At 40.9% G+C, this 13,941-nt stretch overlaps 1 long non-coding RNA gene across 2 annotated transcripts in view; it reads right to left on the reverse strand.

Moving 5' to 3' along the window:
• The window catches only part of LOC111248065 (uncharacterized), a 37,075-nt gene continuing 23,134 nt past the window's right edge, over positions 1 to 13,941 (reverse strand). The window contains exons 2-3 of one of the 2 annotated variants that reach the window (XR_015324715.1): positions 608 to 803; positions 1 to 178 (exon numbers count right to left, since the gene is read on the reverse strand). This is a non-coding gene — a long non-coding RNA (uncharacterized LOC111248065). Of the gene's footprint in view, positions 179 to 607; positions 834 to 13,941 lie in introns of both variants that reach the window. The other variant, XR_002672391.2, reaches the window with a different exon arrangement.

Here is a 13,941-nt window from a genome sequence, read left to right on the forward strand (position 1 = left end):
TTGTCCACGTGTGTGCATCCGCCATGCACGCTTGACATCAATTTATTCTTGTACCGCTGCGGTCTTCTGCTATATAGAGCGTTAAAACGGGAAGCCTCATCAGAGCAGCGATGAAAAACGTCTGTCTACTGTGGGCATATCACCGATAGAGGCTTCAGAACACCTAGTAGCTTTACTTCTGAAAAGCGAAGTTTCATGGAAGCGTCAATTTTTTTTTCCATTAAAATCTCCATAAATTATATGCGTAGTTAATAAAATTTATTTTTACGGTTGATCAGGTAATGATATCAACGAACCCGAAATACGGTTTAAACTAAATTTTAATTAAGCGATAGAAGTGATAGCATATATGTAATGACTTACAGCAAGTTCAGTAGTTGATTAGGCAATGTTCTACGTATCAATTACGCTAGGTTTTGACAGAAAAATTGAAACATCTAACTTATCCTGCACTCAGTATCGGCCTGCATGCTAAATGATCAACGTGAATCACATTGCCCAGGCCTTACATTTGCGCTTCAGAAACTGAACAAAGCCATTTCGGCCAGCAATCCCAGTGATACGTCGCCCATTTCTCGCTCACCGGTTATTCTTTAGGGGGACATACCTGGACTTGATTGTCACGTTTTTGGTTCGAGTCCCCTTTAGAACCTCTCCATAAGCTTGGAATTTCTAATTAAGCCTGGATCTTTTGTGTAAGGCCGTCGGTCGGTCGGTCGGTCGCTCTCGGGCGAGGGGGGGGGTCAGCCAGTCGGGAAGTCGGGAGTCAAAGGAGCTCCGTGGATGTCTGTTATCACCTATAACTATGACACCCCATGACAGAATGAGGATTCCTTAAGAGAACAAAGAAAAAATTGAAAACAGAAGAATTGGCTGAGGCAATGCTTTTATATTGAGTCATTGTATCAAGTTCACCTATTGTCGTGTTTTTTTCGAAATATTTCTTTTTTATTTCTACATAATAATTTGCTGACAATGATCAAGACTATATCATTGTTTGCTACACGTTAAAGCATTGTCGTGAACTCTAATTATATCTCGTTATTCTTGCCCGTGATATTAGTACAGCCTAAGTAAATGGTGGATAAGTCAAAACGCCTCAGCCAAAGTCCATCGTTTTATTATCAAAGTTCTACAGAGGCACGTCGTGTCAGATCACACTGGCATAATCGTACCAGATACACAGCATAATATTCTTTATAAAGCGTACTTTTCTTTCTTTTTTTTTTATCATTTTCTCACACACTTTACATATACGCTAGTTTTTAGGCGCTAACTGTAGGCAAATGTCTGTGGGATCCACGTAAGGATCGTTCGGCTCATCGAAAATAGGTTGAGATACTTTCCAACCACAAATAAAATACTTAACCGTAAATACATACATACAGATTTAAAAAAAACTAGCTGCTCTTTACGTTTATTCCTAAGTTAAAAGAAAAAAAGTTCATACTATTGGAATATACATTTAGTTAATGCAGAGCACAAGATAGATGGAGTGGGTGTTCTTTCTTGGGAGAAGTTGGCACAAAAAATACTGGTCGCGTCGGTCAGTAGCAAAACGAGAGAAGTGGACATAAGATGGAGTCTAGGAGTTAGTCTATTTATGTAATATTTAAACTGAGTATGTAGGTGGCAGCCTAGGAACAAAAATGTCAAACGACATACCTTCCACGCCACAAAGCCTTTTTACCATAGACCAACGGGTAAATGAAGCGGGACGAAGTCCTACAATCCTATGAAAAGTGTTCTCTTGGAGCTGCTGAAGTTTTATTCTCAGATTGAGCCGATTATATAAATACGTCGTTTTCGGGGGGATAGCGTCTTCTATCATTTGTAATCTCGACAATTGTTAAAAAGTGTATTTTAGGAAGTTTTTTTTTTTTTTTTTTTTTTTTTGTTTTTCGAACTCTATAAAATAGGCGCAAAATTGTAATATGTATAGATTTTACGATCTAACGGTAAGATTGTCCTGGCATTGTTTACTATTAATAATATAGAAATCATCCTGGCACATAATTGCTATTCTTAGCCTGCACGACTATTTTTCTCGCGGTAAGAGTTTTTTTCTTCTATAAGCTTTTGATTCTAATTCCGTTAATTTGCGAAACGGTTTATAAATGATGAAATATCAGGCATGTATTTTATGTTCCTCAGCCGAAGAAATACTTTTTTACTCGGCGGTTGCTCTTTTGCGGCAGAGAATATAACGGCAAATTAATGTCCAACGGCTGAAACACTATACGTCGAACACGAAAAAAAAAAAAAAAAAAGAAGACATAATGATAATTTTGCCAATTTGAGCTGTTCTTCGGTGATTTGTTATCTAACCGTTGAAGATTTTTGTATGACTGCCACTAGATCAGCCCACCTTTCCTGAGGTTCTCGCAAGTAGCAGAGCGCGATTGGACAGAGAAGGTAATATTGTCAGGTTACGTTCTAGCACAAAATTTTCACTTGATGTACATCGGTCTGTGTGACTGTTACACGATTAGCTGCTTCGAATTTCAGTTCCTTCTTTGATTGGGAAAACGCTGTCCAATTGGTGTACCGTTGCGCCAAGCTATCCGCGCGTCCATCTTGTTGCTTTCGTTACGCAAACCAGGAACAGAGCCCGTGGATAGGAATCTACTAATGTATTTTATTTATCAACATCATGAGCTTACTGCAGAAACGTACGTTTCAGTGGAGAAGTCGAACCAAGGACCTTCAGAGTAGCACATAACTCAAATAGAAACAAATGCAAAATCTAGACCTACTTGGGCATCACCGAAATTTCCCAGCTGTAAACCAATATGCTCTATCTGAAAAACGGACATTTTATACACAGACAGTTTTTTATTTATTTAAAGCATATTTGAACTAAATGACGAGCTCTGTCTACGCTGTTTGCTCTCTTCAAGTTTTGGTTTGCGTTCTTCTATATCGCACCGTCTTAACAAACCAACATGACCCACTGCAAACCCTAGGATATATATATATATATATCCTGACACATTTATGCATGTTCCTACGTACGTATGTGTAGAAAGCGGTTCTTTTCTACAAAAAGCATTTGGATTTATAGCACGAGCGTGTGGGAGGCATATGAATGGCCGGATTTGGGAGCGCGCCAAGAGTGATGATAACTCTTGGCCGTCCATCGCAGTAACGCTCTTCCGATTAACAAGAAGCAGGAGCTCTTCTTACTATCTCACACATGTTCCTCCCATCTAATAGCGCTTTTGTGACTGGCGGGGGTAATGATGCGTTCATCTGTGTCACCCCAAATAAACACGGCCAAACTATGCAAGTTGCCTTTGCTCTATAGTTCTTTACTAAGTGTGCAGGTGGAAGCTGCAGCGTGAATAATATCAGTTGAAGCAAAAACAATGCATTGCTATGTGTTTGTAATAGAATGGTGGTGGCTAATTGTACGGGTGTCCGTAATGCCACACATTTAACCACTTTTATCTATTTCTCACTTCTCGAGGTCTCGTAGGTCAATAGATATTGAAACACGAGTCATTTACAGAACAGGAGGAAAAAAGTCGATGGTGATATCTTTGCGTTCGTTTCGAATTAAGTTCGAACGTCGCCAGCAACCTGTATTCATCAATGACCCACTCGTAATATGTTGGGGGAGTTGGACACAATCCGTCAATCACCCTACCCGTTCGATTGACTTTATATATATATATATATCACCAGCAAAATAACTGCCCATATTATTAGACAGATTCCGACCCAGAAAAATTTGTCGGAACGTGTGGAGCTATCACGTAAAGGCTTAATATCTTCAGGTAAAGGTTACGTAATATGTAAGAGCGTACATTTATTCTACAGACCTAAGTGCAGCTGGTATAAAGCTATCATAGGAAACTGAAGCGCCTTATATTCCCAGTAAAAATGATCTAACTTCTCTGCCATCGGTTTCAGTAATTCGGAGGCGTTTACACACACACAAATTAGAAGTTGCGTTGCAGATTGAATCAAAATGGTTAAAATAAAATTACATTTTATTTTGGGAGCTGCATTTTCGTAACATACTATTTTATGCGCAGTGAATAAACATGATTTGTTCTTTCGAAGATTACGAGCATTATTTGTTATGTTATTTTTATTTACCTTAAAAATTAAGTATAAAATTAACACAAAACCAAGCGTAGCTTATATAGCTTTTCCAATGCGTTTACTCGAACTAACCGGTCGTGTTTTTATGCGCATCCTGTAATGACTAAGCGAGCATAACCGATTGAAATATAGGCGGAAACCCCCATCATCAGCCTATCTGGTGGCAAAGACATTTTGTACAAAAATGTGTTTTATCCATTAGCAAAAGTTCTAACCAGAAAGAGGCTCTTTATTCAACATAACGTCCTGCGACAAGATGAGCGGAAATAGCGTCGGTACACGAGTTTCTAGGAAAGCAGTGATATTAATGACACTGATGAAAAAGCTGACAGCAAATCTAGTTTTTTTTGTTGAGTTTAGGAAGGTTAATAAAGAAGAAGAAAAAGAGCTAAAGAACAATGGTTGAAGAATCTGCGCAGCTCAAGCTCTGTACAAAGTACTATTCACAAAGGTTACTCTAAAAGGTGACAGAATGGAAAATAGCACATAAATAGCTAAGGTTAAGTTAGGCTAGCTGCTGAATTTGTGAATGGGACCACAGCAAAGGTTTCCTGCCTCTAATTTTCGAAGAATTGCATTTCTGTGCATTCCAGCCTGGTATCAAAACAGCATAGGTTATTTTAGGAACCAACCACATTAAAAATAATAAGTCGACAATTTAATGACGAAATGTCGTTTTAATCCTGGCACGAACTGTAAGCACAGGTACGATAAACAAGGTCAGTCAGTTATAATGCAAGTGTTCAGGGGACTTAGCTCCTCTCGCTGTTGTAGCAGGAAATAAGTAATAAATTAGGTTGGAAAGAAAGTGCCCTTTGTTACTAAATAGGCAATAAGTCATTATGTAATGCGTTGTCCGTTACTGTCGATGTGTTTTTCTCTTTTTTTTTTGCTAAATGATGTATGCCGTCTCACGAGATAATAGTAAGGTTCATCTCGAAGATGTTTTCTAACCACGCCCTGGTTGGCTCTGAAAGTAAAGCCAAGGTAATTGTTCAGTGAACGGAAATGATGAAAGTCCATCGGTGCAGTGTCCGGCGGGTGCAGCAAAACGACTCATTAGAAGCCGGGAGAGTAACCTTGCCATATGTAGCCTCGTGTTATGGGGCAAAATGATTTGACTTGGTTTGTCGGGCCTTCGTTTTACATAGCCTGGTTGACTAGATGTAACTAGGCCAAACAAACGTGCTGGCCAACTGGCTAAAAAGCAATTTCCAGTGAGTAAGGTTCTCACAGTTTCGCCAAACGCAAAATATATTTTTTTTCTAAACAACCATCTGGCTAAGACTTCAGCTCTGGCTTCTCTTTTAAAGTCACCCATATCGATTGGTTAATCTTGACTTACAGGCACCACCTCTTATTACCGGTGACAACTCTGTGCCAAAAACCGGTTACTGAAACCGCGTGACGTTCTCCGTTTCTTGTTGGACTCAAAAACCTCACGAAATACTCAAGCTCCAAATTTCAGTGTAAGCCCAAAGGACTTAAGTTGACCAACGACAGCTGTACGCCTGCAGTACGTTCTTTCGGCCGATTCCTGAGTTGTTTGTCAGCTATTTTCCTTTAGAAGTGCCTCCCGATAATCATCATTAAATTCAGATGATCGGGCAGAGAAGAGGGTACCCTCTAGGTCCCGGATTCCGTCTTCAAACTTGCAAAACCACTCTTGAGCAGTCCTTTTGGCGACAGCGTTATTACCATGTACAAGGCAAATGTCTTATGTACTGCGGCAGCGTTTTGGCCTTCACGCATAATGTATAATGTAGAAAGTGTCGAAAATGTATTTTTTTTTTTACCCGGAACATCCATCTTCGAGGAACCCTTTCGGGTTGAAGTGCATTCGCAACACCATACCATTACAGCACACCCCTAGAAGGGGAAGAGCGCTCTCGAGCGGCATATCAGAAGTACACAACAAATATGAGGAAATGAAAAAAAAAAAACAGTTTTTTAAATGCGCAAGAACTGTCTGTCGAACCTATATATCAACAATGACTAGTCGGGCCAATCTTTCTTTCCATCTCTAAATTTTTGTGAGTGTTTCTTTTCCTGGCTGAAGTGTCTATAAATCAACGAGGACATTACGGTTCCAGCAGCAAGATATTGGTCCACTTAACCATCTCGACAAATACCCTCGAATAAAAATGTAGCTTGCCCAAAGGCTTCTTCGACGGACTCGTTTCTATCGAAGACATTTCCGTACTTGCGGGAAATGTTTGGGTCCATTAATGCGCACAGCGAACTACAGGCCTCTATATCCCGATGAGTATAATTGGCGTTACGCAACAGCTTAGAATGAACGCGCAACACCGTATGACACCCAATTCTCAATCAAAGTAAGCTAACTATTTTAAACCATTGTCCGCCAAAGCCACGGGGTAAGCTAGGCTAGAGGGTAAGTAAGTGGTAAAGGATGTTACTATTTTATAATTATAATCTAATTAAAAGTCCAGTTTCGGGTGGACTGATTTGTCGACCAAGTTCCCGTCTTTTAATGTCTGTAGAATACAACCGAAATGTTTGTTCTCCTGATTGTTATCACCACGGGAGTCGTTAGGGTGCGATATCATAACTATCGATCTGCTCAGGAAGCACTCGCCTTTCGGCAGGAGTTTTGTTGCAGTGTAGCAGACCCTTGTTATCTCATACTTATGGTCACTAACTGCTTCATCCAGGCATCGGCAACCTCCAAATTTAATAGTATTCTATACAACAAGCTGACAATAAGACGGACCCAACAAGTGATGCCTTTCTAAAGTGAGGATTCGGTGTGTGCAACGTTCAAGTAATAGATTGTGCAATAGAATGTTTCATAAGATATCTGAAGATCAGTCCATATTTCAGCTCTAAAGCAATAATAATGTATTGTGTCGTCCATTGTTTACTAGCGCTTGAAGAAAGGTTGGCTAATCTCGCAGAAATGCGAAGACCCCTGTGACCACCGGAGCGGACCACTGGAACGACCGATACGATTATCATGATAAAGAAGAGGCGTCCTGCTCCCACAGAGACACGTTTCCCTAGAAAATTGGTGAGGGTAATAGGCGACAAGGTAGTAAAAACGCTGAGATCTGCTTCAAAGGAACTCTTTCCGAAAAAGAAGTCTCACAGCCGTTCGATCAACGAAAAATGTAGATATAACCAGCATAGTCAAGGAAGCCGAGAGGTACATCAGAAGCACTTTCGGCCCTGCGATGACCTTTTCGCAGGCCAGTTACCATGGGAGCATGGAGCCCTCCGACGTTAACTCGAAAACATTCCGACTTATCTCTGAACTTCATGTCCTGTCTGTACACCTTTTTCAGTTGATTACAAGTTAGGCAATAATGATATCTCATTAAAAACTAAGCCCGGGATAGCTCACCTTACTACGCGCTTTGAGTAACATAAAGAGCAGCAGATGGTCAGAAGTGACCGGTTCAGCCGTAAAAGAGACGTCGACAAGAGAATCGCAATCAGCTAAACAAGGAAAACCAAATATTTTTTTAGGAATCAAAACTCTGGCATTTCACCAAAAGAGCTTTCAAGAGTCTGTGGACTAGAACCGCGACTGACCAGGGGATGACGAACTTTAACTACCCCGAGTAAACTTAAAGAAGTCCCCACTCAATGGTCGTCAGCCCTTATACCGATATCTGAACCGTTATAACAAACACCATTTCGACAAAGCGCTTTGGACGCGGGACTGATGCCTGTCTTCGACACTCGTAAATCTAACAGGCTTCCTTACATAGGCACTGGCGGGTCTACATGTTCGGGAGGCGTCTTGTCGCAACGAACAGTAGCTTGAAAGAAGCCGTACTCAGTCCCAAAGCCGGTCACAGAGTAGAGACCGGAGCCGTAGATGTCGAAACAACTGAGAATCGTACACTTTGATTAAAAAAGGAGTTAGTTAAGTAACCTCTGTTGTATAGTCGAATGCAAAGGGAGCAACTCAAGGTCCATCGCTGCTACCACCAACTGGCTGTATTGGCTTTGATGTCATTATACTCACTAAGACCCGTTAGTCACTGCCCTCCGAATTATCGGGTTTTCTCGTCACCTTTCCTCCACACGCCTGTCTCAAGCAAAGCTGCTGTTCTGGGAACATACTGGTGCTGGACAACATTTAAAAAAAATTAGTGCTGTGCTTCCCGAGAATGATGTAATGGTACTGAAAAGCAATAGATATAGCATCATAATACGATACACTCCCCCTCCAAGCCACGAGGACACGATTATACTAATCAGCAAGATCACTTGTGCCATTCAGGTCCACCATTTACGTCCTAACTGTCGATATTTGCAGGTAACTTAAGCACAAGGGTTGACAAACGCGGACGCCGCAATACTCAGCCTGCTGAATCAGGTCGGATGTTACTTCCCGTCCGATAGCAATACGGTAACGTTTGAGAGGGAGTTCGGTAGTCGACACATCCAACTTAATTGCTGGAAAAGCTTGATACTTTGGAAAAACAATCCACTAAGCAAAACTAGCTCTGATATGGCACGTGCCAGTGGGTCAAACTGTTTTCCCAATAAAAAACAGTCTGCAAAAAAGAAACACTGGGTGACTTTATATGCTTTATACGACCAAGCTGGATACCAAACTAACAAGTCTGTTCCTGGTACAAGGGGATCCGGGCATCGACCCTTATACCCAAACCTTGAGCGAAATATTAAAATTGATCCAAAATCGACTTGGCAATAGCCGCGGTTTTATAAAGGTTGTAGATTGGCTGCTGCTGCTGCTGGGCTACGCCAGCCAGGAAAATTGACCAAGCGCCAGCCAGCTAATCGTAATGGACCAAGGTGATTGGATGAGACCTGATTCGCAGTAAGCAGTTAAAAAGTGGGTCTGACATGCTTTTTTACAGTAGGTATATTCAATGTTGGCTTACGACATGCCGAAAAGCAGGAGTGAAATATTTTTGAACGCCATTTCCGAAGGAAAAGGCCATTCGCTTGACCCATCTTCGTGGAGAGCGATCACGATGAAACGCTGCTAAGAAGATGTATATGCAATATGCTCTGCAGTGCCATCATTGGATGGTTGTTTCGGTTAGGTACACTAATCTTGAAGTTTTTAGTTTGTGTTCACAAGTAAATTTCTTAAGCACACATGAACTACCCGTCATAAGTCACCCATCAAATGTTGTTGGAAGCAGGCAGTCCTTTTCGAGGTAAGATGCACTGCTGGCTACACGGTCGCAATAAGCCGCAATAGTAAGAGAATCTTAAGATGCGTGAATTGATTGTTGCTAGGTGGTACGACAAGTCAATGCTACTTTCAAGCCGCATTATGATGATATTGGAACAAGCCTCAAAGGCGCATCTCTTCGTAGTATGATACAGTGTTGCTCGGTCTTCGTGATACGCCCTGGTGTTACATAAACGAAAGTCTAGGACACATGAATTGTTTCAGTCTCTCTAGACCTCGCAAATTACACCAAGGCCAGGAATCGACTCACAAGTTCAGCTATCAAACTGTAACCATGTATAGAGTAAACCAAAGCATATACCCCGAGCAGTTCGGAGGCGTGTAGATTAGGCCCCGGCAACCGTTCTGCAGGAAGGAAAAACCCGAGATTGTTGGGTCTTTCCTTCCTGCAGAACGGTTTGGATGGAACTCGATCATGATGCATAAATACCGGAAGGTAGTTATGAGCACGTTTCTTGTCCAGCAGCGTCTCGCTTTGATTTCGCTGCGTTCGTTTATTTCTTTAGACTGTTCTGTGGGTTGGGTGGACGTCGTTCCCGCCCACGAAGGAGTGTGCCTAATGATGTGGTAGCCACCGCAAAATTGGTTTCAAGGTAGGTGGCCTGATGTGCGAAGTCAGGAGTCGTTAAAGTCTTGTACTTTACAGACTCCTTTTTGAATGATTTCAAAGTAATACTAGCTCTGCAAGAAAAACAAGCGGAAGCACAAGATAACTCGTCCATGTTTTTCATCTGAGAGACGCTAAGTGTACGAAGGCTTCATTATGGCTGCCCTTCATTCGACACAGATACTCTACTTAGCATTGGCTAAGTTCTGTGACACTAGCTAATGAATATAAATTGAAGATATGTTTCAAACGAGGTAAGACTCATCATATTTTGTGCATGTCTGTTTTCGCTCCGTAAGAATGGTTTATTTCGCTTTAATGCTAATTCCTTGACTTTGAGGTATGTATTTCTAAATTATGGATATAGTCCGCATTCGCGACAATCTTGTCTATGCGTTTGGCCCAGTGCAATAGAGGTCTGACCCAATGGAAAACGCGTATTACTGGAACTTTTCTGCTGAGCAGAACAGCATTCATTATCCCAATTCAATTCAAACGAACATCTCTGACGAAACAAGAGAAGGTCGTATATTAGATAAGGTGAAGAAAATGTCGTTTAATTTTTTTTGAAGCGAGACAGCGCAGACTTGAGCCGTTTGCAGCCTAGCTCTTGTAAGGCTTAGGTCCTTATTTGTGGCTATTCTCGTGCAGGCAATGCACGCATGCTAAACAAGGTCAGTCTAACAATTGTCTAACACAGAGTCAACCTCGTGTCATTCTGCGGAAAGATTTAAGGTCATGCCTTTATTGGAATCCATCAAACCGTCATTCGAAACCGACAGTTTTGTCAAGGCAGTGGCATAAAGCCAACGAGCAATATCTTGAAGGTTTTTCGACAAACTCGTAACGGATATGGCTTCAAAATTTCTTAAATTTGCCGCCTGGCAAAACGAGTGGAAGATCCTTTTGTTTCACGGGCTCGGTTAAATTCGTCGTACTAGTTAGCCGTCGTGACCACTTAGTGTGTTGGCACGAGGTGGCAGAACTGACCACACCTAGCATGCTTCCGCATAGTTAGAGGATTTGCTTGCGGAAGATCACTGGACGTCTCTTGGACGTTGCTAATTAGAAAACGACTGGTCAATAAGTTTCAGAATTTAGAAGTATCGTTATCTGAGCACAATCGCTTCCGCGATTAAAGTGCTTAGACATAGCAGAAGATAAAACGTGGCTTATGAGACGGTAGGTTATGATGCAGAGCATGCTTGAGCACAGCGCGCAGTACACACAATTTAATAAGCGTTGAAAATCTGTTTCTCGGAGTTTTGTGTATAAAGTACGATATATTTCCGTTAGATCCTCAATGTACCATTTTGCCGTCATGTCCTATGAGCTATTATCGGTCTTCCTTTTACCTATTGCTTGGCCATCAACGGCATTGTGTCGTGTAGGACATTTTCCGTCACGGTATAATGTAAATGTAAAGGTGCTTGTTTTGTTTTATGTAACCCGAGAACGCTATCCTGCATCGGGAATTGCTGAAATTTATGAAGCAAACATTTATATAAAATAAGCTTTCCTCAATTTCTTTTTCGATAGATTCCTGACCCCGAGGCGTCCCTTACCTCATGCAGTTGAAGCAATGAATTAGCTGTCAGAGTCATAAGCATGGTATCTGAGATCGGTCCGCAATTCTTTTTAAACGAGTTGAATTTTTAATTTTAATCCGGTGTATAGCCATGTTTTTCAAGAGTAAACACCAATACATTTATCGTATGTAGACGTCACTGAGTGCTCTAGCAGTATTTTGCAAAAAAAATAAATGTCTACGTTGCTAAATTGGCGTAAATTGACAGTACTGCTTTAAGTTTAGTACTGTTCTATTGATTGAATTAATAGGGGTTTGCCTCTTGTGTTGAGCACGTCTTCGCTTTAGTAGCAGAAAACAGTCAGTTCACCAAGATCATCGGGCCTTCGAATTACCTGAAGACGTTGCTGACCGATCGGAATCTACCCAAAGACCTAGTGATGTTTTATTAGGTTGAATATGATTCGTCATTCCCGTATAAGGTTGACGGAAAGTTAGGTCCCAAAGCAAGCCAATTTCGCGCCCCCTTACAATCGACATGAACGAAAAGAGAAGTTTCCGAGATTTTGTGAATATGTTTCCCGTTGATCGGGTCTGTTTCTTGATGTGATAACATTTAGTCTTAAACTATAGGTAGTTTGCTTTTTGTAAAAACCTTTAGGACAGGAACGGATGTACTAACATATAGCTTGGCATTTCTCCACTCGTAGATGAATGGCAAACGATTTCTCCCGCAATTAATATAAAACATTTTTTCAACTCAATCGATGATTTTCCTGACGCTACATTAGTAGCATACTAACCGGCTAAATTTTCAACCGAAACTCGACATAGCTATACTAGCGCTTTTTTCGTCCTAATGGGGGCCGGCTGTTTAAAGCAGCAATGCTTGGCTGAAATTCCGACCAAACCCGATCATTATTGACCCATAAATGGAATCCGTCGTTTTTGTGTTCTATTCTGCGCGTACGTCTCAGCGCAAAACTCCCCTAGGTAATAAGCCTCGAGTTAGTCGAATAATTTTAAGATAGGGTAAGCATTTTACGGAGCCAGCAACATAAAAAATTGCCTAAGACCTTGCCTAAAAACTAGTCCTAAAGCTGATTCTTACCTCTAAGCGCTTCGGGACACATCGTTGATCATGTTTAGAAACGCAATGCTAACATTATTAGACAGATTTTTTTCTGAAATCTCAAACTACTTTAGGTACAATAAATCTTGATAGTAAGTCGTAAGCTATATTACCGATCCACTATTTTACAAAATCATATTAATGAAAAACGCGATATTTGCTCCTCGTTTTTTTTTTCGTTTCCACTCCCTTAATTACAAAAGGTTTAACTGTTTTCTAAAGGCGCAAGTAAGAAACAAGAAAAATAATGAAATGCTTATGATGCTTCGAATAACCTAACTAATAATTATCGTTCTGTGTGTGCTGGAATTGTGTAACAGTTGCTGCTTCTTTTTTTGTGCTTGTTCGCGGTATTCATTCTCAGTTCCAGTCTTTCAGAGCCTAATACTTGTATGTCCTTCTCCTTAGAATTGGGCCTACCTGCATATAGAAGGTTTGTTATGCGTCATTTTAAAGAAGTTCATACTTCATGGCCTTACCCTATTGACATAGGTGCTAGCTAGTTTTTCTCACCGTGCAATTATCCAGTTGATTCGTGGAATACAGGTACATGGCGTTCTGTAAGAAAGAAGCCCGTCTACGGTAGAGCGTATAATAATATCGATAAATTATATAAGGGAACTACGTTCTGGACCAAGTAATCAGAGCTGAATAAATATGGATATGTGGTAGTCCTATGTTGCCCATATCTGTAAAGAGCCATTTACTACTTAATGACAAGCTGAATTGTAAATAAACAGAAGAAGGCTCGCAAGCTAGAGGATTACGAGATGAATAGACTATTGTGTATATATATATATATATATATATATATATGTAAAGAAGGTAAATTCGACAACCGGTTGACGCGATTACTCTAGCTAACCGATTAATCACAGTCCCATAAATGATTTTGTCTTGGTAAGGCAGCGTTGCTTCATACTCTTTATGCGCTGCCATGTATACTTCGGCTTCATTAAGCCACGACTCAATTTACTCAAAGAGTTCGTGAATCTCACCCAAATCACCATTCATTTCACCTTCGCAATCAATCCTGCCCACATGTATATGTGCTAGGTAATGCCGTTTCCACCAAGGCTGATTTTCGACACTTCAACTTTATGAACTTTTCATATACCTCGTCGTTTTCGCTCCACTTACTTATTTGTTTCTTCATAGACACTTATACGCGGGCGTGTAAAAATGCCGTGGAGAAACTGCCGTTGATCGACAGCCTCTTAGACGTAACGGGGGCTAGCTGCCAATAGATTGGCAAAATATTGCAGTACCCGAATACGATTTCTTAAAATATTATCGCGTTAATGAACGTATAATAAGCAATAGTCGCAGCAATGTACGACAGAATATCCTGCCGTGAGCTTATG

The sequence above is a fragment of the Varroa destructor genome, unplaced genomic scaffold, assembly GCF_002443255.2.
Source record: "Varroa destructor unplaced genomic scaffold, Vdes_3.0 BEIS01000003.1, whole genome shotgun sequence".
Classification (NCBI taxonomy): domain Eukaryota; kingdom Metazoa; phylum Arthropoda; class Arachnida; order Mesostigmata; family Varroidae; genus Varroa; species Varroa destructor.